Source organism: Cylas formicarius, unplaced genomic scaffold (genome assembly GCF_029955315.1).
Source record: "Cylas formicarius isolate icCylForm1 unplaced genomic scaffold, icCylForm1.1 PGA_scaffold_2__14_contigs__length_35257938, whole genome shotgun sequence".
Taxonomy (NCBI): domain Eukaryota; kingdom Metazoa; phylum Arthropoda; class Insecta; order Coleoptera; family Brentidae; genus Cylas; species Cylas formicarius.
The window spans coordinates 21,772,896-21,798,958 of record NW_026844319.1 but is presented as its reverse complement, the minus strand read 5'-3'; the positions used below and the strand labels follow the sequence as shown (position 1 = coordinate 21,798,958).

Here is a 26,063-nt window from a genome sequence, read left to right as displayed (position 1 = left end):
GAAAAATTTTGTAATTTTGTTTCCTATTAGATTAACCTACTATATACTCAGTGTAAAGTAAAGGCAAGCAGGCACGGTATTAGGAAAACGGACGGTAGGAGAAATTTTAAAAAAGAAATATATCAAGTGAAGCGGCTAAGAAAAAATGCTGGAACTTATTTTTAGGTTTCTAAAATAGCCACCAGGGGACGTAATTGTTATTTTGAATTTTAAAACTAGATTTTTACAAACATTCCTTTTTTTCTAATGCGTTCTGGTTAGTAAGAAACGTGGTAAGGGATGTGTAATTTTGTTTCCTATCAAATTAACCTGCTACTCAGAGTCCACTAAGCGCAACGCGGTACGGTATCAGGAAAACGGGCGATCCGAGAAATTAAAAAAAAAATGTATCAAGTGAATCGGCCAAGAAAAAATGCTGGAACGTTTTTTTGAGTTTCTAAAATGGTCAGCAGGGGACGTAATTGACTTGAATTTTAAATTTTAAATTTTAAATTTCTAATGTTAACCGTACTATTTTAAAACTGAAACTAAATCATTTTTTTTTATTTAATGCGTTTTGGTTAGTAAGAAAAGGGGGGGGGGGGTTATACTTAAAAAAATGTCCCTATTTTCAAAGAAGCGACCTGTAAAGTGAAATTTTTTCTCAAAATCTAGGTTTATTTGAGCAATGAGTTCTAATATTCAAGTCTTAGATTAAGATAGATGTTGAGATGTGGTTTTTATTGTGTTGTTGGGTCCTTATTTGAATATCTAAGGACGTCAAAAAAATGTTATGGTTGTATACATTCTTTTTTCAGAAAATTATGTTTTTTTTTTGGAAAACATGTCAGAAAAAGTCATCTTGTGGCAATTGCAACCACACAAAGCCTTTTTTAATGACTACAAGTTTATTAAAACGCATTTAGCCTTTTTGGAAATATGGATATTTATTTAGGAAAATGTTCCCATCACTGTCCTTGCTGAGATAGAGCAAAACGCATTAAAGAAAACAGATTTGAACTATTGTTAAAGTTATAAATTTTTGACGAAACCGAGTTTAAAACTCAAGGTAACAATTGCTCTAAAACTCTAAAATATTTTCCAGCTCTTTCCCCTTGGCCAATTTACTAGATTTTTTTCGAACTTTTATCACTGTCTTTTTTCCTAATACCGTTCCTAGTTGCGCTTACTGGACACCCTGTGTATTTGAGGATAGTCTGTTCCCCGTTTTCTGGGCTGGTTCGAGGAAGAATTTATTATAGCAGTTTCTTTCTATTCTCTCCTAGATTACTTCCTGATTTGTCCCATATTCTCTGGTTCTTTCCATTCAGATTTTCATAAAAGGATAAAAATTTTAAGTTTTATTTTTTCATTTACCAATTTCAAAATTCAACCTTTTGCTTCGTTAAATGGGTTAGACGCAGTCTTGAACTCGATACACGACACGTGCAATTTCTTGCGCCTGTCCACAGTTTCGCTTTTGGCTAATTTAATAGCAAACTTCACGACCGAAGTTATGCTTTGTTACTTTTCAAAACTAATTAACGTTAAACGTTTTTGCGCCAAACCGAAACCAAACTTAATTATCTCTAACCCGGGAGGTGAAAACACTCGTCCACAATAAATTCCAAGAGGACGACTTTAATTCTGCGAGATCCGGGATAAGTACATAACTCAATAGACCAAAAGCATCGGGCTCTAGAATGCTATCAGCAGCTTAGGTCCTCTAATACGGTTTGCAATTATCTCAGGAAATTGAGAATCTTATCTCGTTCATTAAGACAGGACGTTATTCAAAATAGCAAGTCGGTAGCGATATCGCCGGTCCTTTTACTACGAAATCCCAAAGGCAGGGGCATAATTTAATACGGAGTTGGGAATTTTACGTCGCGGCCGTGACGAAAAATAAGTACCTTTTTCGGCTTTGCGAATTAGTTTTTATCCGCTGATAAGGAAATTTCTTGCTTAGGACAAAAGAATAGGTGATGGAAAGGAAAAATGAGACGTGAGCGTCACGGTTTGTGACGTATTTTCAGCCTGATTGCCCATTGCGCTGACGCTTGATGAGAAATCTGATTTATCGGTCTCAGATGGGCAATTTGAAATTTTTTCATTTCGATTTCATCAACACCAACGACGGTCGCTGACGATTTCTACAACCAATATGTTATATACAGGATGTATGAGACTGAGAACACCTCATAATAGATAGCAATGGACCAACATGCTTGGTTCAGAAAATTCGGATCTTTAAAATTAATTTTTTTGCAGTGACGATTTTTTTATTTAATACTTCTTGTTAAGAAAAAATAAAAACCACATAAAACGATGTAAACAATTGGTGACTACTTGAATATATATAGTAAAAAATATTTGAAAACGAGTAAGAACGCTAAAACGAGGGTTATAAAACTTTTTTTTGTCGTGCCGGTTTTGGTTTTCGATTTAGCTACTTCTTGTTAAGGAAAAGGTTGGTGTCACATTCCGGCATGTTAATATAATATAGTTTTGTTTCTACAGGGCCTCCCTACATAGAAATGAATCCTCGAAGGACAGCGCTTCTTTTAGTGAATAGTATATTATGCAAGAAGTGTGGTAAACGGCATTTGAGTTAGGAGTTTATTAATAAACGAGTGACACTCGATTGCTCCCACAGCCGTGCGGTAATATCCCGGAAATGTCCGAAGTGGCTCGGATCTGTGGGACAAGAAACTTACGTGGTAATGTGACGCTTCCCGCAGGCTAAATTAAATCACTCATTTTGTTTTCACTTATAAAAGGAAACATCCATTCATTTAATTTTTTTTTCTCCCAAAACTGTTTACTTTACCTATATTGAACAAGTAAGGGGTGTTTGTTTTTTTATGTATAGAACTTTAAATTGCAATAAAACAACGATGGATTATTACATTTTAAATATGATTTCTGGCATATGACCGCCGCGGCTGGCGCGGATGTAGTCCAATCTGGACGTCCAATTTTCGATGACTTTTTCCAACATTTGCGGCCGTATATCGGCAATAACACGGCGAATTTTGTCTTCCAAATGGTCAAGCATTTGTGACTTATCCGCATAGACCAATGACTTTACATAGCCCCACAGAAAGTAGTCTAGCGGTGTTAAATCACAAGATCTTGGAGACCAATTCACAGGTCCAAAACGTGAAATTAGGCGGTCACCAAACGTGTGTTTCAATAAATTGATTGTGGCACGAGCTGTGTGACATGTTGCGCCATCTTGTTGAAACCACATCTCCTCATAGTTATTCAATTCAGGAATGAAAGAGTTAATAATCATAGTCTATACCGATCACCATTGACTGTAACTTTCTGACCATCATCGTTTTTGAAGAAGTACGGACCAATGATTCCACCAGCCCATAAAGCGCACCAAACAGTTAGTTTTTCTGGATGTAACGGTGTTTCGACATACACTTGAGGATTAGCTTCGCTCCAAAAGAGGCAGTTTTGTTTGTTGACGTAGCCGTTCAACCAGAAGTGCGCTTCATCGCTAAAGAAAATTCGCTTATAAAAATCGGGAACAACGGCAATCTCGTTTTGGTTAGTTTTGGTTAGCCAACTAACTAGCTAACCAAACTTAATGCCAACTTAAAGTTATATACATCGGAAAAAAACACCCATTATAAACAACAAAAGAAAAATTGTAGGTCTATACTGTTAAACAAATTATGCATTCAGGTGTACAACGTAGTTTATCCCTGCAACTATTTTCAATGCTCTCTGTTATAGGCCATCACATTAAATTAGGTCAAATAGTTTAAAACTTATTCAAAAAAAACCAATTCCCATCTTGTATAAGAACTACCTTTTCGCGGCTTTCTGAGGTAAAATATTCCACTTTACCGATGATACAAACGGTTGCAAATGACGGGTTTCAGAATCCCTTAACTCCTTTGACATAAATAAAACCAACAACTTGTCAAAATTTGCCAGTCGAAAGAATTTGGGTTGATTGAGTTCTGATAAAAATAAGTTACTAAAAATTTGTATACGGAAAGGAGGTGGGAATAAATTGTGCATCCGATCAAACAATAACATAAATGGTGTGGCACGTGAAAAACGACATCTTGAAGCTTTTGAGAATGATGTGGTGGTTGATAAATTTTAAATACCTTATTGGCTATAAATCAAGCCTAAATATCGATTTCGGAAGGATTTACCATACAGGAGGTCAGAAATGGTAACATGGCGCAGTAATAAAAATTTTAAAATCAATTAGGGTATCTAAGAAAGCAACTAGATACAGGGAAACCTAAATTTGCAAAAAGTAAAAGTTTGGTGGTGTGAGAAACTTATGCGATATCGACATAATCTATCTAGGTTCATAATATTCTCTGTCCCTAGAGAGCAGGAAACAGCACAGCGCGTAGCGCACTCCACAAAGCAGAGTCGATTGTTGAATATTTAGAATTAAAAAAAAAATGGCGAAAATGGTTACGCCGGATCGAGCACTGTTTCCGACCGAATGGCTTTTAAACAACTTAATCTCCATTGTACGGGGTTAATGGGTCAAACACCGCGCCCGTCGAGCTGGTCGGCATAGCACTTCAGGCGGGACAAACAGCGACGCCATTTGTCAACCATTATCCCGCGGGATTACGACAAAGACTTGATCCATTTTTTAGAAAACAATGCATCCGTCCGCCTTTGTCCCTTCCCGATAGATAATTGCACTTCGGATTTATTTTAGGCTTATGAGCTGCTGTGTGCGGAATCGAATTGGTATTGGCGTAAAGATAATAATGACGTCCCATTGTAACCTATGCTAGAAGCAAGTGCAATGTTGACCAAACACGAAGAAGTCTTATTGGCTTATATACAGTTTGTAAATATTACATTTGATAAAGACACGGTGTTGTCGAAACAATTGTCATGTCAATATATATAATTTCGTGAAAATCTGAACTTTTAGTTCTTATTTATTTTGATAAATGGATTTTCACCAAGTAAAACCACATCAGTTCAACTTATTGGTTTAATTATCTTCTTTGAAATATCTATTTCTATCATTGCGTTGCATACCTCTTGCATGACCATGTAAAACTGTAAGTTGCTGGTTACTTCAGCAATTTATTAGGAATCGAGTTAGTCAAATAGTTGAAAACTGGGAAGAATGTGAAACAGAAGGTATTATAAAAAATGTGGTTAAAATAAATAACGAAGTTTTATATTAATTTTAACAGCATATTTTGCTACAACTTTGACAAAAGACATTTTGAAGAAGTTTAACAACTTATTTGCGTACTATACTTTTCTCATGACCAGTAGATTTTGGGTACATTTTTATAAAACAGCACGAATACATTCACTGAGAGACGTGTGACGTGACCATGTGGTACAGAAAACATGTGATTGCCCCGTAACCCATGACTTATGTTCGAAGTGTCCAGTGACAGTAGCTAACGGAGCTGAAGAGATGTTGCTCAAAGTTCAATTTCTTCATTTGAGTTCCTTTGTTTATATTTTAGCGTAGAATAAAGATATTCAGATAGAGTTTTCACTTGGTTGTTGGGTAAAATAAGGGTATCAGGCCATCTAGTGAAGTTAAAAATTCATATCGTCGTATTTATTTTATTTTAAAAAGTTATTTTGATTACACTATAAAACGTTATCTGGTGGGAATCATGACTGCTCCACTTATAACACTCAACATTCATAATATGCGTTAAGTTTTCGGAGTTATTAAAAATTTATTTAGGAAAATGTTCACAAACCACTACTTGAGGTTCATAGAAACAAATTTTCCCATATTTGGGGCTTAATGCCGTGTGTCAAAGCACCATTCCAGGTCACCTCGTATAAAATTAAAAATTCAAGATTCAAAAATCAAATCCAATTGAATATCGATGCGTAGTGTCGACTATTTGGTATTTATTCTGCACTTCATTCAGATTCGGTATCACGCGACGTCGCCAATTTTTCTTTAAATGCGGGGAAATTTGTGTCACCGTTAGGGCAACTTCTTTGATCGGTAACAACAAAAACTTTGGTAGTATTTTCGGTGTACTTATTGAACAGCATTTGGCAGTGCTTTCCTAACAACTTATTTTTCTGTTGTTAGTAATAATCACTTAGTAAAGAATAACTAACACACACAACCGCGTAACACGTAATATATTTCCTCTAGCCGAATTTTGTTCCCTGTCCCGAATTCAATTTATTCATCGAAAATCCCTATCCAGAAGTGTCACCGGCAGCCGAAAATAAATTCAATTTAAAGTTAGATGTCGAAGTGAATTAATACATACATATTTTCCTATTTCGAGCATTTCATAATTTCGCATGGTTTATCCAGCGCTTTTTTTTTTGTTATCCCCAAATTAAAATGCCATTTAGATAATCCGATGGTCGCGTGATCAACTTAAAGAGCAGAAATACAACCAACATTTTGAAGAACCAAATGGTTCTTCAAAATGTTAAACTTTGATAAGCCGTAGTAAAATGAAGAGAAAGTTTTCAATTTGAGGTTGTACTGATTAACATAATCTGATTTAAAAAGAGGATAGTTTAAATACAAACATGGATAATATGTGCAGTGGCGTATGCGAAGAGGAGAATTGTTGACGACCACCAATACTTTAAATTTCTATTTTTCATTATATTAGAACAAATCTAAAATTTAAATAATATATCTCTCAAAGTCAAGATTAGTCACTTAATCGGTATTATAGATAAATGAATACTGGTTAAAAAAAAAATAATTTAAAATATTCAAAAAATGTTAGAAATGCGAAACAAAGCCCCACCCGATATTAGCCGTCCCAATATGTAGCCCCCATCACGAAACTGCGCGACTCAAGAACCCGTTGCAACCCAATGTTCCTTGATTTGAATTTCCGGATTCGTCAAATCAATTTCCCTTATAACGAAAATACCTCGAGATATTATTTTCACGATGATGCGCCGGTTTTGGCATCAATACTGTCATTCCGGTTCCTGTCCAACAATATTCCTTTTCACATAGCCAGCGATCCAAGAAGGTTATTACATCGCGGGTCTGCTCTACCTCTTATTTATTATTTTTATTCGATCAGATAATATAATGTCGGATTCATAAAACATGTATTTCTGGGTATTTTTTTGAATGTTATCATTTCATTCGCCGCTGACATGGAAATTTTGTCGACTTCCAGCGGACCAAAATTCTTCGCTATGATTTTTGATTAATTGGAACCGGAATGGCAAATTGGGCAGCTCGCATTATCAATATTAATACACCACTTAACAAGGTATTTATTGTAGATATTCTTGGAAAGCTGTTTTCAGTAATAGAACCCCGATAGTAAAGCTGATGGAGGGAAGTAACAGTTATATCACAAAATCTAGGATGGTGAATGAAATTCTCTTGATTGCATTTTTTAACCCTTTGCACTCGTATATATGTCCTTTCGCAAGTACACTGTACTCGGACTATTATTTTATCTACTGTCTCTCGGATTTTTTTATATATATATTTTAATTTATAAAAACTATGTTTTTTTTAATATTTTATTATTATTATCATAATCACTACCATTATTATTAAATAAATTCATACACAATATAGAAAAATTACATTCTATAATGTTCTAGTGTATGGTACCGTTCGAAGCAGTCCCCAATGTGTAGTCCAGGCTTTTGGATGCTTCTCAGATATATTTAGTTTCCGGCTTGCTGCCTTTATATGAAAAATATGCATTGACACTAGAGATTTCGAGTCCCCAGAGGCTTCCTCATTTATCAGGTATAAATTTGCAGTTGATTTGCATAATATTTATCCGTGTAAAAATGATATCTTCATCATCCTGGGTTATTGTCTAATTATTTTGACACAGATGTAACACTGTCCTTATGCTTACAGGTACATCAGGTCTCACTAAATCATCCGATGTCAAGCTTCCTTAGTACGCCAAACTGAATAAACATATCCGGTGTTAGCATCCGCCATTACCTACATAAATTTGTATCCCCATTGTTAGGATTGTAAGTTAAAAAACTAATTTTACCCTGAAATCTAACAAAAGATTCGTCTACCGATATCTCTGTTGATGGAACAAAATGTTCCTTGAATTGCTTGTCCAAATAATCTAAATAGTGACTGACTTTTTGAGTTCGAGCAATAAGAGATTTGGTTTTCATGCATGGTTTCATCCAAAAATTTTTGTAAAATCCGTTCTCCGCTAAATATGCTACTAAAAAAAGTATTTTGGCGTTAGAATGTTGCGACCAAAACTCTTGGAAATTAGATAAGATTATCGTACCCATATTTATTACAACCCAAATACATACGGTAAACTCTTCTACTGTAGTATCTACCCACGTTTTTACAACCTCTTCTGTGCTATTTTATGTCTCGCGTAGTTATTTATTTGTTGTACTATTTTTATTATTACCTCATCGGTAAAAAAGGGCTTGAAAAAATGTGTGGGTTTTGTACAAGTATCAGGAACATCCATTTTATCCACAGAAGTAAATAAAATCCTGTCTGGTGATCGTGGCCTGTGACGTCCTGCCATGGACCAAAATTAACAGGTTGTGATATATTCTCGTTTTCTTCACTGCTGCTTGAACTTGATGGTAAAGGTATGGTTTTCTGTCTTTTAGTAACTACAATATCACTACCACTAATAGAGTCTCTAATATTATCACTATCCAATCTATCATTTTCATTCGCGTCAATATAAAATTGATCGTCACTACACCAAAAAAATACACCGAACTTTACCCAATCGTGTTAGTTATAAGACTGAGTAATATTCAAAATGCAAAAATAGTGCCTCTGAAGTGGTTGAAATATATACATCAACAGATTTGCTTGCAATTTAGAAATATTAGAAATGAGTCTGTACTTCCGGTAGTAACAATGTTATTGACGGTATAACAACCTAACTTTGAATGCCAGTAGAATGCGGTGTATAATTTTTTCGAACTCGAACTCTAACCTACGTAAACCTGATTTTGATAAGAAAATTCCTAGTCATAAATTCGCTATTGCACCCAATACGTCAGTTACCTTGACTTCAAAACTTTATTAACCATTTGCCTAATTTAAAAATCTGGAAAATGAGAGCTAGACAAGTTTTTTTTGACTAGCTATAACATGTCTTTGACCATGAGCCGGTGGTGTCGGATTTTAAATCTCTCTCCGTTATGTAAAGTGGCAATGTACGCCACCAAAAAACTTCCATATTTTGGTAAAGAATTTGGAAAAAACTACTGACTAGTGAGCAATTCGGGATGCCCTTGCTATTTTTTGATAATTGCCTTGGTATGCAAATATGGATATTTCTCTGGTTATAGCTTTATATCGGTTAGCCTCTTTAATTAGACTTCGATAGTAACGTTTTATGTAACTCATTGCCTTTGGTTTGATTATGTCCAGCCAATAAAAACACATTTGTGACTGCATCAAAGAATAACTTCTAAAGAAGGTGGCAAAAATCAACGTCTTGCAAAATTACTTCTTTGATGTCCCACTTTATCTGCTGTTCAGTTCAGTATTCTAAAATATATTATCCAGTGTAGGCAGCTCTCTGTTTATTTTATTTTTTAATTTTGCATCTCTGACAGTATGACATCCAAGTCTAAATCAAAATAAATTCTTTAGATCACAATTATCCTGTGGTATTTCCATTTCTCACCCCATACATATCCACTGGAAGAACGCCCTCCGCCGGACGCTGATGAAATTTGAATCGAAGGTTCTGTATTTCTAACGTCTCGATTCATTAATTTAGTTTCGGCCGTTATCCCCCGGTATTGTGCGAATCCCGCCGACAACTGGCGAAAATCTCTCGCCTCGTTTGGGAATTAATTACCCCTTAAGGAAACCCGGTAATCTTCGTCGGACATTTGCTAGGATAAGAAGCCCGGCTCTCAGAATAGAAACAAAGATTTTCTGTGAAACGGGTTTAGTTGTCGACGAGATAAGAGACGGTTTAGTGGTTTTTAAAGTGTCAATCGACAAAAAGCTTTTGTTAGGCGCCTTTCGACGCCTGCGCGTACAAAACAAGTGCGTTTTGCATGCCAAACGGGGTGATAAATGGTGACATTTCAATTGCAACTGGAAATTCTTCTATCGAAGTGAGAGTTTCATCTAATTTTTCCGTTTCTAGCAAAACCCAATCCGTAAATTCTCTCAATTCTCTCGTGTGTGACATGTTTTTAATATAATAAATTAATTAAGTGATCGAAGATAGCTGGATGAACACCCAATAGACGATAAGATGCCTTTACACATCGACTTTTAATTAACAGCACTTTTACATTATAAGATTCGTGATACAAACAATATAAAAAAAATCGCATTGAAATGGCAAAAGAATATAGAATAAGTACAAGTAAAGTATAAATAGGTTACATTTAACACACTATCAAATATTTTACTGGCACACCAGTGAGTGATAAGGACCACACTACACAGTCTCCAAGTTAACATGCTGTAGTTTACAGATGAAGAAACCTCAGCATAGCATTTAGGACACCATTTTTACTTATTCCTTTTTCAATGATAAAAAAACGCAAACATGTTTCTTTAGCTCATTTAATAAAGCGATAAGAAAAGATGTTCTAGTTCTAGCTGAAAGGAACAAACTAGAGGTAAACCAATTTCCGATTGTTATGGCACCTCAAATGATAACTCTTCTAGTTAACGCAGTCTCACCTAGATCTGTCTATATCTTGGGTTAATGGCAATATCAATTAAGGACGGTATGATTGTACGACAAACCGTCAACATTGTAAAGCCATAGCATGTGACTTTGCATTTGGGCTGGTTGTGATGAAACGATTTCTAAAGACATCTAGCCCTAAGAGTCGTTCTTCGCAAGCAGTACATTATCCTTAAAGTTCCATTAACTCTAGTATATCAATGACAACGATGAGTTAGCCTACAATTCTGTTTCCAATCTGCTGAAAAAACATTCCAGCATCTCGTTCCTATCATAAATATTGTCCAACACGTTGGGGGATATGATTTCCATAACTCCACAATATATGTAGAATACTGCATTTTAAGTATCTTACGAATGACTTTCGATGTAATGTAATGCCCATGATTTCTCTCTATAGAAAACGTAGTACCGCAGGAGGACATAAGTTGCAAATAGTGCAGTATTAAATCCGTGTCGCCCGAGGCGTAACCATAATTAAAAGACACCTTGTAGACGCAGGAAAGGTGAATTTGGACCGAAGCGCAAAGGCAGGAACCGTCGCTAATGTTGCGAGATTTCCGGATAAGCGAAACCGTATCTTTTGTTCGCATCTTAGCTACCGGATGCCGCTGGGGTTGCTTTTGTTTCTCGGCCGCCTCGGAACGGCTCACACGGGAAGTCGTTTTCGATGGGGGTTTCGGTTTTCTCCATATGGGGGAGCGAGTGGAGACGGGAGAACGTCTCAGAAATTAAGTGTTATGCGCCTGGGGGTATCTATTACAGGAACCCGGAGACGGAGAGGTAAATTGAGTATTTCGGTTCGCGCGTATCATTCGTAACTCTGCTTCGGGGTTAAATTGGAATTTTGGAGCCCGTCTTATGTGGATCACGAGTAACTAGAAGATTCGATCTGCATATTACTGTTTTGGTTTATGCTCGAGACGTATGCGCGGCTTGACAGATTTCGAATGAAATCGGGAGGCTCTTCTTAGCTAATTTTCTCTGTTGGGATATCAAGATGAGCGATACGCCAACCGGTGGGCAAAAGTTAAACCATTCGGTAGAACATGAATTGTTGTAGTTTACTGTTAGTGGCTCTGGATCTTAAAAACTATTGTTCAGAAATATTTATTTTATTTCAATCTAAAAGGCGCCAAGGTAGCAAAAAAGTTTGTTGTTTACAAGTGGTGGAGAGTAATTGGTAATATTTTTGAACTATTTGTCTGTGGGGTTTTGTTTTGATAATAACATCCAGAGTTGAAATTACAAATCATTACTGATGTGTTCCTAAATGCCACTCGTTACTGAAAAGGGATTCAGATAGATAATTGACCCTTTTTCTGTTTCCTCCACCAAGTGGCCACAAAGTTTATATGGAAACCAAATCTGGAGAGGAATTTATGGAAATGGTTGTTTAGCCACAACTAATATTTAATTCAAGTTTCAACTCTATATTTCAGGCCCTAAATTTGAAGGCTTGTTTTGTTAGTCGCGCTTGTCAATAAATTATTATTGCAAATCGTTTTCAAGGAAGAAATTTTTTTATATGAATCCATTATCCACTTATCGACTTAACAAATTTTACAAAAACAAAGCCTCTATAACCTTTCTTTCATATTTCTTCTTGTTTTTTTTTTCTTTTTATCATTAACAAAAGCTAAATCAAAAATTGCCTTTGAAAACAGTTAGTCAGGTTACGTTTCAATGTGAAAGACAATATTTTTCAATACTAATACTATTACTTCTGGATTCCTCCATTGTTGTTGAATCGAAATTGCTGGCTTGTTTACTTCTTCAGAGCTTAACTAAAACCGAACACTCCTGGAAACGGAATTTTGACGGATTGAAGATGTGGAGAGATTTTCGGAAAAGTGGTAAATCTGGTCAGTGAAGTTGTGAATGTAAGCAAAGACAACAGTGGTATATATAGGGTTGGTTTCGGACTCACTGTCTTAAGTTCCGAAGAAACAACAGGATGATTGGCGAGACATCAGCAAGTTCGATTCAACAACAACCGATGCAGTAGGAATCCAGGAATCCAACCATTGCTTCGTTTTTAGTTAATAAATTTGTATAAATTTCGTCGATTGTTTTTATATTTGTCCAAGCTACTCTATAAAGTATTTGCCAAAGTATTTCAACATCATTTCAGGTCAAAAATAATCAACGTAACCTTACCACTCTTTTTACTATAGAACATGTAAACTTTGCATTAGAATGATTTTTGCTATCTGATAATTTGAGTAGCAGAAAAGCAAATTTTTGTGTGACTTGTCAGCACGGTAACAGTAGTAGATAAACCCAGCAGTCTTTAGAATTACTTAAGGTTACACTTTTATGACAATTAATAATGAAACATTCTTTCCCAAATTCCGAGAAAAACAATAGATAGTTGCTACCCATTACTTGGGCAAGCAATTTAGATTTGAATGTCTTATATTCTTAAAAGTCACGCTGTTTCTTGACGATTGGATTATGTAATATGCTTTCCTTCTGCAATTAGTAAGTTCAACAACAATTTTGGCCCCTTTCCCATGTAAATTCTGACGAAAGCAAGTTGCTAACCCATCGTATGACCTTGAAGTAACAGTTTTGGCTAAGTGAAACCCTAAATATTCTTATGAGAATTTACGTATAAAAAAGGCCGAAATTACTATTAAAGTATCACACACACTTTTTTTTAATAATACAAATAAAGCGTTCAAATCACTGCATGAGTCTATTAAATTAAATATTTTCGGGCTTACGGTGGCTTACGGTGGTGACTAGAATTATTTTGGTAGCGCTCGAATAATAATAAACGCGATGTAGGCAAACGAAACAATATTTTTGGGGCGTTTGTTCATAAATAATTACGCAATTTAGATTAAACGAACTGAAACCGATATAGTTTACGCATCGGCGAATATTTTTGCCATTTAAATCGCGTAATGTAAACAGAAAATTTTGCAACAATTTTTGGCAAATTTATTTTGCACGCATTTCATTTATTTCCATATACTGCAACATTTCGATATGCACATATTATGTTTACGTATATAATGAGGTGTTTTTTTAATAATAAGAATAACAATATATATGTTCACAGAAAAATGTAGAATAATGTTCATGCAAAAAGAAAGCTACAGAAGAGGCATATTTTTAACCATTTTTACATAAAGGTGCACACATCTTTGTTAATTTTTCGTTTTAATGAAGGGATTACCAAAAGACATTACTGTCATGTCACTGTGTATAAACTATCTTGAGGACCATTAAATATGCAAATTTCTAAATTGGATCTACTTTTTTATGAGAAGCTTAATGGCAGCTAGACAAATTTACATATTTCCACAACTTTGGAGGTAAGATAAATGCAGTATCTTCCATTTCGATAGTCTTTTGCCATTAGAGGTGTCTGTATAAAATTCATTGGCGTGCGCAAAAAGTATAAAAGTATAACATTGTAAATTTTTATTTAATACTCAGAAAAGATTAAAAGTGCATAGTATTTTCCATAAAGTAATATAAAACTACAAAATATTAAAAACAACTATTTGGACAGTAAGAAATAATCTGGTATGGTCATCCACTATGAATTTTAAATTCATTCAGTTTTAGTTTTTTTAGATATTTTTGACAATATTAACCATCCTTTTGTTCAAATTTACCGTCGCTATTTCCAATAGTACGAAACTTAAAATATAGTATTGTAAATAACGACTGGAGGATGCTGGAGCACAGACACCCGGTCCTATACGAAGAAAATAAACCACAGATAAAAGTCACCTATATTAAGTGGTCCGTACCTAGCATCCTTCGAGGGATGTTAACTCATCAGCGAGGAAATCCCACGGAGACCGCGCGAACGCGAAGCAGTTTCAAACACAAACTTTGAAGTCACAACGATAAAGCAACTATACTATTACTCCAATAAACAATTAGAATACGCACAAGAACATCGACACGACAAAAAGGCGACAGATAGAAACGTCAGCTAGTTCGACGTCAGTCAGAAAATCATCGCATGTCGAAGATCAACGTCGCATTTGCAATTACGAACGTACTTCGAGGTTAGGTTCCGGGACAGGGTGCGGAATGTTTGACGGGATGCTGCGACGCGTTACCAGAGCCGGAAAATCCAGACTGGAAAACTCAAACGACTCTTGAGGTTCTGCGACGGTGCGGCAGCCGGTAGGGGCGTTTGGAAAATTGCGGCGGTGGGGTACGCTATGGAGCCGATGCCGACGGATGTCGTATAGTTTCGTCGACGCTCGGATAATGGCGGCAATTTAACTCGCATTGCCTCTTGAAAATGAGCAAAATTGCGGTGTATGTCGAGATTAGGAAACGACTTGGAGAATAAACACATATACCGCTTATTGAAACTTGGGAAACATTTAAAACCGCTTGTACAGTGCGTTCTCTATGATCCGAGCAAGTACGCGCCGGATCAGTGCCTTGTCCGAATTCTTATAGCTTAGATTACATGTTCAAATATTAATTTATGCCATGAGGGTGTCTCGAAATTAGACGCCAATAAAAAAAAAAGTACTTGCAAACTAAATATCAAGAATTACAAAATTGAAACAATTTTTTCCCATATATATTATTAATCTTCAGTTCATTCAATAGAACCTAAAAGATTTAGCAAAGTTTGAAGTCTAATTTAGGGAGAACTTGTATTGTAAGTATCAACTTTTTCACCAAGACAGTGGCGGACTATGCACAACAATTACTCGAAAGGCTGAGGCAATTGGCATGTTATACTGGATCAATAAATTCTAACTCATAAGATAAGCGTGGGAAAAGCTACCATCATGTCACAAAAAGTTACAGAATATCAAAACTTACAACAACTCACTACTAAATTTTTAAGAACTCCTTTAAATAAATTTAATTGAAAATATCATGGATTTTTATTCTTATTATTATTGTTATTATCATTATTATTATTATTCTTTAATTCACTCAGGTAAGTACGGGTCAAGATTCCAGTGTCGGGGAAGTGTTGTCACAAAACACTGGAGTTTTGCGTCTAATGTTCTATGGTGATTTTTTGGTTTAACACCTTTCGCATTATGTTACAAGTTGATAGGATGACTGCTTTCTGGAGTTGCGTAGAGAGGGCTTTCTGCAGTCCGACGGCTTCCAGATTCCGTGCCAGCTTCGTTGGAATTTCGCCTGTCGCTCCAATTATAATGGGAAGAGTCTTCATCATCCTTGTACCCCAAGTCTGCTTCATGTCCTCAGCTAGCGACATGTATTTGTCAACTTTCTTCCGATGTTTCTTGTCAATGTTAGTGGGGGAAGCTACGGAAATGTCCACCAGAGTAATATTTCGTTGGTCCTTGTCATATATCATGATGTCTGGTCTGTTGTGTTGTACCGGTCTATCTGTTTGTATTTGTCTGTCCCAGTTGACCCTGTAATGCATATCTTCTACTATTGTTTGCGGCACGTACTGATAGTATGGCGTTTTATCTTTTATAAGGCCGAGTTTGTGGCAAATCTCGTTGTGTATTTGATCTTGTATTGCACATAAGAATCCTTCGGTCTCTGGAAATATGTTGCTTGATGTAAGACATTTCATCGTAGCTGGGGCGTCGATATATTCCCTGCTAAGGAGGTGGGGGTATCTGCCATGCAATTCTTTCTCTCTCCATCTGCTTTGAAGGATGGCGATATTGTAATCTTGGTCACATCTGTATTCCCTATTTTTAAGGTTAAGTGGCGATAGGCTTCCATCCATTTTGATAATAGCTCTATGCAGCGCCGAGGACGTTTCTTTACCATAGAAATACTGTCTGAGTAACTCAACCTGGCTCCGGTTGGCGGAGGCGTATGTCAGTTATTCCCCTTCCGCCTATCGCTCTAGGCAAGTGGAATCTCTCAATGCAAGCTTTGGGGTGATGTTTGCGGTGTTTTGTGAAACAGACTCTTGTCATGCGATTGAGTTCATCCAGGTCTCAGCAAAAGTTTAAATAGATATACTTTTAAAAGTCGATCAGATGCTAAATTGTAAAAACTATCCAAGTAATAATTTATAAGTACTTCAGCACGGTTTATGGAGTTTTCTGAAAACTATAAGTAAATTTGGGTGTCCTCAGCAAGTGGAAGCTACAATGACGAAGAGATAAGCTGAATGTATGTACGATATACAAGAGAGGACCGAAAAAATTGCAAGTGCGTTCACTTCCAATGTTTTCTAATAATCTCATATAGCTATTAGATAATACAATGGCTGTAAAGACTGTAAAAATTGATGCACCTTTAGCGCCACAGAGAAAATATAAATCCAAATTGAAAACTGTCGCATTGACGAACTGTCAGAGGTCATGTTTGTTATTAAACATTACTAGGTCTTATTGGGTTAAAGCAGACATTGAAATGGCAGGTCTTATTTTTTGAAAAGGAGATTTTTTCATTGTAGCTCTAAAACTCAAGACTCATTTCTGCAAAAATTACTGCAGTATATAATAACTTCAACACTAATGAGACAGTGGCGTACCAGAAATAATCGCAGTGACTGGCATGCATAATAAGCTATTTTATAGCGGACGTAGGTCGAAGCTTGACGATTTTTGCAACAAACGGAATTTATACGCGAGAGATTCGCCTCATTTGGGAAATTGTCGCCGCCCCTTTTGTTATTCGGCGGGACAATGCGAAATGGAAACCCAACGAAGCAAGTATAGTCGTTTCCTGGACGAAAAAGAAATCATTTGTCACGCCTCCCGGTCCCCCGCAGGAAACTTAGCAGTTACTCTAGACAATTTCGACATAAAGCAACGAAAAAAGGAACGTACATTTCGATTTCCTTTGAATTAGTGGGTCGGAAAGAAGCAGTCGGTCCTCCGTCTCGTCTCTCTCTGGGGAGGACGCTTAATGATTTATTGACGCCTCTGATTTTGTTGCCGCATAAAATGTATAGTGTAGCCTCCATAATCCGGTCAGTAGTCTGGATACTTGTTTTAAATCTAGTCGTTGGTAAATCTTTCAGGATTTAATTTAGTAAAATTTAAAATAAATGCACTCAGGGAGCATTTAGTAATCTTAGTGCTCTAGATCTCTCGAACAGCTCTACGAGTAGAAAACCATTTTGCAATATATTATAGTGAGTTTGGTTAATTTCCGACACTTCTAGTGCATATGTTTTTTGTCCTTGATTAGTACTAAATAATCTTCAAGCCTGTATAAAACATAATCTTTAAGATGTCACTAGTGTTGGGGCTGGTCAATTGAGCGTCAATATTTGTGTATTTTGTGATGTCCAATTTACCTGTAACTCTCTTCAAAGAATACCCGAATAAAATACTTGGCGATTCGGGGAATTCCAACAAATATAAATTTCATTGTATTTTTGATTCACTGGTAAATTGGCCTATCAATTCCATAACACCATGTACAACCAAGACTCTTAAAGCTAAGCTTACAGTAAATCAAACTTAGATTTTTCAATAGTGGTTTCAAAACATTCTTAGTATCTAAAGAGGGATTGCTAAAATATTTGGGATTCTCTTCTCCAGTGTTGTTCATGTCCATAATGTTAGCTTCTGTGAATATCATTTTACGTCTATATATCCAAAAGTAGCCGGACAGACCGGATTTCTCCTTTTCCCAGCACATTGTTTTTTTTTTCTCATTTCTTTAATGCTCACTTAAGGCCTCTTGAGCTCGCTTGGAGCTCGTAGAAGCTAGGGCACTGGCGAGATGTTTGATATTTATACAGTTCTTCGTGCCGCTCTGAGTGATTCTGGTCGAGAACTACCTTAGAAAAATTGTTCGAACTAAAGTCCACTGAAAAGGTAATCGAACAGTCATAATACCTACCAGAATTCAAAAAGGCATAGCAACATTCATGAAACAACTATTCACACACATCTTTCCATTGAAAATAGGACTAACCTATAACTATTTTTCTCGGCAGTTACATGGACTGGACGCATAGGCAGTGACAGGGAAGCACCAATGTACTACTAAAAATATAATATAGTGATCGCATTACCAATATGGAAGTTCTATTAACTTGGACGTAGAATATATAGAAGATAACAGTGTGTGTGTGATATATATATATATATATATATATATATATATATATATATATATATATATATATATATATATATATATATATATATATATATATATATATATACATATATATATATATAGCGCGAGCATTGAAGATGCCAAGTGAGATTTTGGCGAAACGTCTGCAGGATTCCAGTCGGATGCAGGATTTGCAGGATTCCAGTCGGAGTTCAACGAGCGAACGGATGATATCCCGTAATATAGTGTCATCACATTTTTCCATCCGTAAATCAATACGTGAGAATATATATATATATATATATATATATATATATATATATATATATATATATATATATATATATATATATATATATATATATATATATATATATATATATATATATATATATATATATATATATATATATATATATATATATATGATGACACTATATTCCGGGATATCATCCGTTCGCTCGTTGAACTCCGACTGGAATCCTGCATCCGACTGGAATCCTGCAAATCTTGCATCCGACTGGAATCCTGCAGACGTTTCGCCAAAATCTCACTTGGCATCTTCAATGCTCGCGCTCCGAAAACACTTCGTTTTTGGAATATAGTGTCATCACATTTTTCCATCCGTGAATCAATACGTGAGAATATATATATATATATATATATATATATATATATATATATATATATATATATATATATATATATATATATATATATATATATATATATACTTTTAGTATGCGGGGAAACATTTCAAAGGACTCTATCTCGGGGTTGTAACTTTCACTAAATACCATCCATAATCGATTTTAAGTAGGAGGTATTTTTAAAGCGTTTATTCCCGTATTTGCCATGAAAGCATCTACTGCTAATTTCCACACACTAATCCAGTTTGGATTGTCCCGAACGTCCGATCTCCCGAGAAGGGGTATAGCTGTTTGGGATAAGCTTAATGGGTGGCGTTATGGCGTGACCAAAATCCTATCGCAATACGTACCAAACTTTTACGAAACAGGTCGACAATCTCGGAAGCCGAAAAATACATAAATCCATCGAGCGACTTTCGCTGGCGGAAAAATGAAAAATTGCCGGTTAAAAGGCAATAAAACAGCGGCGAATATTTTCAAAGGTCCAAAAGATCAGCAGCCACTTAGGTACGAGCCACTGATTTGGTTTCGCCGGTCATAAAAACCAATAAAGCGAACAGTTTTACCTTTTGAAATAAAATCAAATTTCATGGCCGTTGGTCAGATTAAATCTTACCCTCCCTACGCCAGCTCGACCAGAAAGCGATTGCCTACAATGCGAGGAATTCAACTTCAGCTCTTTTTTTCTTTTGATTGGGAAGTTTTATTATACGGAAATTGGAGATTGATATGTAATACAAAACAAAACAAAACTAAATGTTGGCGTGTAAATGCGATTTGCATTAATTCAAATATTTAACACGCAAAGACAAACTTTGCCGCATCTTCGGTTTCTTAAAAATATTTATTTGAGGTTCAGGTTCACCATTTAGAAAACACATCAATTTTCTTAATATACTCAATTACGCAGTGATCAGGTGTCACTCTGAAAGCTATACTTTATTATATATTTTCGCCACCCAATTTGGACATTTCTGAAACTTTAGTCACGGGTTAGTAGCGATTGGATGTTTTCGCTACGTATTTAGTTACAAAGCAAGGCGTTTATTATTTACTAAAAACATATAAGAGGAGGGAAAAAAAACAAAAATTGGCAAACAAAACTACACTTTTCAGACTGTACTATTGTCCTGATTTAGGTCTAAAGGCAGTGGGCGGATAGACTTGTTTGCTTCTCTGAGAATATTGATGTTTTATTCTCGTGGACATGTGAAGGACGGAGCAAATTATTGTCTGTCAATGTGGTTGTACAATGTATAAATAGAGAAAGAAATAAACGAGTATAAACTAAACATAGTAACAACAAAAGTAAGCAAAGATGCAAGAAAGCAGTGAATAATGCAGATTAAATTCATATATTAAACTATATCTAATTTCATAAAAATTGACAGAACAACAAAAAACTGAGAGAAGGGTAATAAAGACAAAACAAAGAAGGAGAATGCACTCATAATCACATCTCTCCGGCAACTGTCAACATGCTCAAAGTTTGAAGTACTATAACTGCTTCCATAATAGCTTTTTCCTGCTCCCTTCGGCTTGAATTTTGACGTTTATCAATTCTGACGGTCATGCCAGTGATTGTATTCATGTGGATTTGCAAATAATATACCCAAAAACTAACGGTTGCAGAAAAAAATTGTTCCGCTCGTTCCTAAAAACTTTCGTGGTTAAAGTTTCTTTATTTAGACTTGTTGCATTGTATTCAATCAACAATATACCAATTGTGTGTGTCATTAGTTTTTGAGCACACTTTACTAAGTGACCTAACTATTAATGACAAACGTCAAAATACATTCAGTTGTTGAAATCCATCGTAAACATTCGTGACTAAAGTACCGTAAATACTTGAAGTGACTAGACACAGCGTTTAAAATGACATTTTGGGTACCCATGATAAGTACCTAATTGAGCCTTTTTAGAGTAGGGAGTAAAAAATCTACTATCTGAAAATTAATGAGTGGTTGAGTTGCAGTGGTTGAGAAGAGACAATTTATTTGAAAACCTATTCGCTGTGTTAATATACAAGATCTTAAAGTCTGCGCACTATTCTGCATGTGTCCAGAAGCACTGCCTTTTGCATAGGGATAAAAAGTCTTTGGTTTCCAAAACTCAGGGTTTGAAGTCCTTCGTGTAAGCTTTTTGCGATCTCGCCCGTCACTCCGACAACAATGGGTATTATTCGCACTGACTGTAGCCTCCACATTTTTTAAATTTCATCCGCTAGCGACTATTTATTGATTTTCTCAGTATACTTCCTCGATATGTTGCTGGGCAATGGTATAGCAATGGAAATCCGTGGGAATGGGGTTATTCCAGTATACTTTTACGCTCTCGTTTTCGCAAAGGATTGGGGGCTCATACCGGTAGTACGGTACCGTATTTTGTAGTTCCATGTACTGCACTCTGATCTCTTGGTGGACTATTTTAGCGACTTGGTTGTGTCTGCCGAGGTAAGCCTTATGAGCTAATACTTCACATCCTGGCATTAGATGGTCCAAACTTTCCTCTATCTTTCTAGAAATACGGTAGCCTATTTTATTATTATTATTATTGTTTACAAAAATCGTAGGAGATGAATAGGTTTTGGATAGATAATATAAAATATACACTAAAATCTAAAATGGACTTATACTAAATTTGAGAACCAATTTTAGCTTTCCGAACTAACCTCTTAACGTGTAACAACCTGTATACCGAGAGTCAACCTCGGGGTTTACCCTTCCCCCACCTCGAGTCCGAAAACAATTAGTATTGTCTATTGTAGAGCTTTCAGCAAGTTCTCTCGGAATTGGTGCACCGGACCCTAATCAATCTAGTGCACGACTGAGGCTGCATACAATTTCGTCCCTTTGGAAACCCCAACGACCCTTCCGTCAGAAGAGCGATTCTATTTATATATTACCGGTACGTTTATAGTAAAAAGCGTAGTAAAAAGCGATGGCTCCGTAGTCCGGTTTATGGGTTACCGCAAGAATTTTACTCAAAAGGAGTTTTTTGTCAAAGTCGCCAGCGGGACAAATAATGCCCTTTGTGATTCTGAGTAAAGGGCCCCTCTTTCGGTAACTGTTTAACGGCACGACTTTAATTTGTAGCGTATCAGAATTAGTTAACTATATTTTGAAACGAATTAGGTCATCTTTTGCAGTACAAGGGCGAAGTGCTAGCTAGCACAAGATGAAGTTCCTAGTATAGTTGGCCGTTGGGTTTCTCTTTGTAAATCTCAATAAATAGGTTCACAATTCCACAATGAGGTTCCAAAAATGCCGAAAGCTGACGAATTTGTGTAGAGTTTCATCGGTGAGATTCCCCCGATTATTATTAGTCCATCTTCCATCCCTACTTTAAAATGTTTACCATGAATCTAAATGAAGGAGTAAATTTAGCTATTAAACAATGTTAGAATCACTATCAATTAATTCTGGCACTAGTAGACTTCTTCTATTTTTACAAATTTTACGTAAGGACTTAGGCAAAGTCTCTTGGCAACAATCAATGTTCAAAACACTACGCAACTTTTCATGTAAAATTTTAATTTTTAAAACAATATTCTTCTGGTAGGCATCATATATCAACCGTCTCACTATTCCGTCATGGTGCACGTCAAGTAGACTTTTTGGGATCCCACTATCTTTCTGCGTTTTTCTGTCACTTACTGTGGCATGTGGTGTTTTAGTCATATCGGAAGTTAATTTTATGGCTCCGCTTTGCCCAGATCTCGATTTCAGAAACAGAAACACATTTAAAATTACAATTTTGGCAGCAACCGGCAAATGTGTCCGAGTCTTGGATCTATTTGAATTCGGCGTATCATCATCAACGATTATTACGTCAACGACCACAATCTCAACTTATTCGACGCAGGACATGGGCAGTTACTAACAAAATTGATATGATAGTATTTGGTAAGAACTAAATTGGAATAAAATGTATATGTTACCTCAATAGAAATAGCATTCTGAGTCTTGAAAAACAACGGAAGACAAGTTGGTAATTACAAACACAAGACGGAATAGAAAAAACTCCAAAGCCTCCACGGCTAAGAAAATACTGGCTCATAAAACTGACATGTAAATAAAAAAATAATAAATATAATACTCCGATTTCACCAACCCCCTCAAATCAAATAATAGCAAACTGGGAAAACATCCATAGTAAATCAATTATGTACATAAAATTTTGTATTCCTTTCTTAGGAAAATATTTTAGAGTCATCGTGTTAAACCCTAAAGCTGGAAATCGGTTTCAGCTATCTAATGGGCAAATTCAACTTGAAACCGAGCAACCTCAAGTAGGAACTGTTTTAGGAAGATTTATAAAAAGCATACTAATATGAATCAATCTAATAGTTTAATTTTGGCTTGTGGTACACGTGCTGAAAAGACTGGTCCGTTCCACTTTACAACAGGCGGGTCTAAAAGTTATTCCGAGCTCAAAAACATAAAAGATTGTAAAAACTTTAACTACAGTGTTATGTGGTTTCCCATTATCTTGCTGAAAAATTGGGTCCTTCAGTTGCTGAAATTAAGGCAATGCGATATGCTGTAACACGTTATTGATCAAGAATTAAGCGGTCAAGTTCCTATCAAAATCAAACTAGCAGTGATCTGCTTGCTACTGTTCTGGCACCTCAAACCATAACGCCACTAGGAAGCGAAATCTCATTCTCCAAGTTAAATGAAGTTATTGACTTTCTCCATATCTCCTGCGGACTCTTATATGACCGTCCTGAGCTTACAGGCAAAAACGTGATTCGTCGCTGAAAGCGAGCCGATTCCACTAATGATTCCAGTGATTCTCTTCTTGGCACCATGATATATCAGCTGTCTAAGTATATTAGCTTATCGCAATACCAACGGGGGACAATATGGCTGTAATCTATAAGGTCTAATCTCTAATGTAGCTACGCTTCACCCATGTGCGCTGGTTGTGCTGAAACGGTCCTATTCACATCTTGTTACAGGAGACATTACTAAACGATGTTTTCAATTAAATGAGACTTTATGGACATCTGCAGTTTGTTTTCTCCTTTGAACTTAAGAAATTCTTTATAAAAAATTATAAAACCTGTTTATTTTTTGAGATAAAAAAAGATTTTTTGTAAACAAGATGACACGAAATTGTTATCGCTTTCTGCACTTCACATAAATAACCCACACATTATAAATACGTTAGCATTACCTCTTGTAAATTGCTAATGGTTCATATATGCATTAATTGTCGTTTGATGTCTTGAAAGGAAATAATTGCTGATTTCATTAGCATTACCACCTATAAAACTTGCAATTTATTTATCAATCAGTAGTCACTTCTTGTTGTAAAACAGAAACAGTTAAAACTTGCAAAAAAGTGAAAAAATTGCTATTGACAAATTTATGTTTCCACTTTAAGCAGTGTAAAAACGAACATAGCTAGTTTTGAATCAGCTATTCCAGTGTCTGGCTTTCTTTGTGAGAAATAATAATGGCCGTGCCACCGGCAAACTTGGTTGATATTGCCTAAATCATAATCATCATCAGAATTAATAAAGCTCGAGTCCCAATACTGTGTGTTCTAATTTCTATGTCACATAATATATGAACAGTTCCAATGAAGCTTCGAACAGCATAGCGCCCTACACGTAACCTAATAATAAGACCGAAAGATTCTTACGATGTCGAAACAGATCAAAATTGAACGTCAGCTCGTCCGTACATCGAACAAAGTTTCGCAGTTTTGCCGCTCCCGCGTAAACTTTCCACTGTATATACTCATGTACAGGCGGGTTTCATGTAAATCGAATCACGCGGACATTTCTGCACACGGTATTACGTCGAGGCGATTTAAACTTCGGGAACAAGAAAAGCTCGAATCCTCGCAAGTCCTGACCGAGTCCGGCCTGATTTATCGCTCTTCGTTTGACTGTGACATTATGCGACCGTTACCGACGTTACACTCCCAAAAACTATTTTCGATTCACTTCTTGAGGACGATCCCTGACCTCCGTCTGATGGTTCTCTCCGTGACGCTCGATATTGTCCTAGTTGGCAACGCTTTTTGTGCCATTTGTCTACTTTACATCAGTGGAAACAATTTGCCGCAGGGGTCTGTTATTTATTGCCCCTTTGTGACTTATTGTCGCGCGACCTTTTTTCCGTTCCTTCTTAATGGAATTATTAGGTATAGTGTTTTTACGATAAGCTACGCAATGGGGTTAAATATCTTAATCAAAATTTCAATGGTTCAGTTTTATGCAAATTTAAAAAAAAAATTAAATTACATTGGTATATTTTTTATAGAGACTTATTGAAATAGGCTCACAATTTATGAAAAATGAACAATGAAAAATACAAAATTTCTTGATGCCAGAGAGTTATAAGAGTTATCATTGAACTATAAAACTTAGTGGTATTAGTCGTAATCCATAGGCGTAGTATTGTACCTATGATGTTTATCAAGGGTCCCGCAAGTGGCAGGTAGACGGATACGGAGTTGACCTGGATGTGCCCAGGTGTTAAAATTAGAATTATAGTTACTTTCCCACAGTTGCTGACAACGATCGTTACTGAATTTTTTGCTGGGAAAGGGATAAACATGAGAAAATTATTATTCTCACTTGTTGAATGCTCTTTGTCGCCAAAACTCAACATTCGGAGTCGTAAAAATAGCCGGAAAGTGTTCGAATATGCTTAGACTAGGACGGTCAATGATATACCAACTTGTGCACGAAGATTAACCACAGAGAAGTGCAGGAAGAAAATAATCTGTA

General features: G+C 36.1%; 1 protein-coding gene across 2 annotated transcripts in view; it reads right to left on the bottom strand.

Annotated features, from left to right (window-relative positions):
* LOC132698155 (nephrin) overlaps positions 1–14,508 on the bottom strand; it is a 520,664-nt gene extending 506,156 nt beyond the window's left edge. Inside the window, exon 1 of one of the 2 annotated variants that reach the window (XM_060664070.1) lies at positions 14,420–14,508. The gene's annotated coding sequence lies outside the window, so the exon portion shown is untranslated. The remainder of the gene's footprint in view (positions 1–14,419) is intronic. The other variant, XM_060664071.1, reaches the window with a different exon arrangement.
* Positions 14,509–26,063: the final 11,555 nt, after the last annotated feature.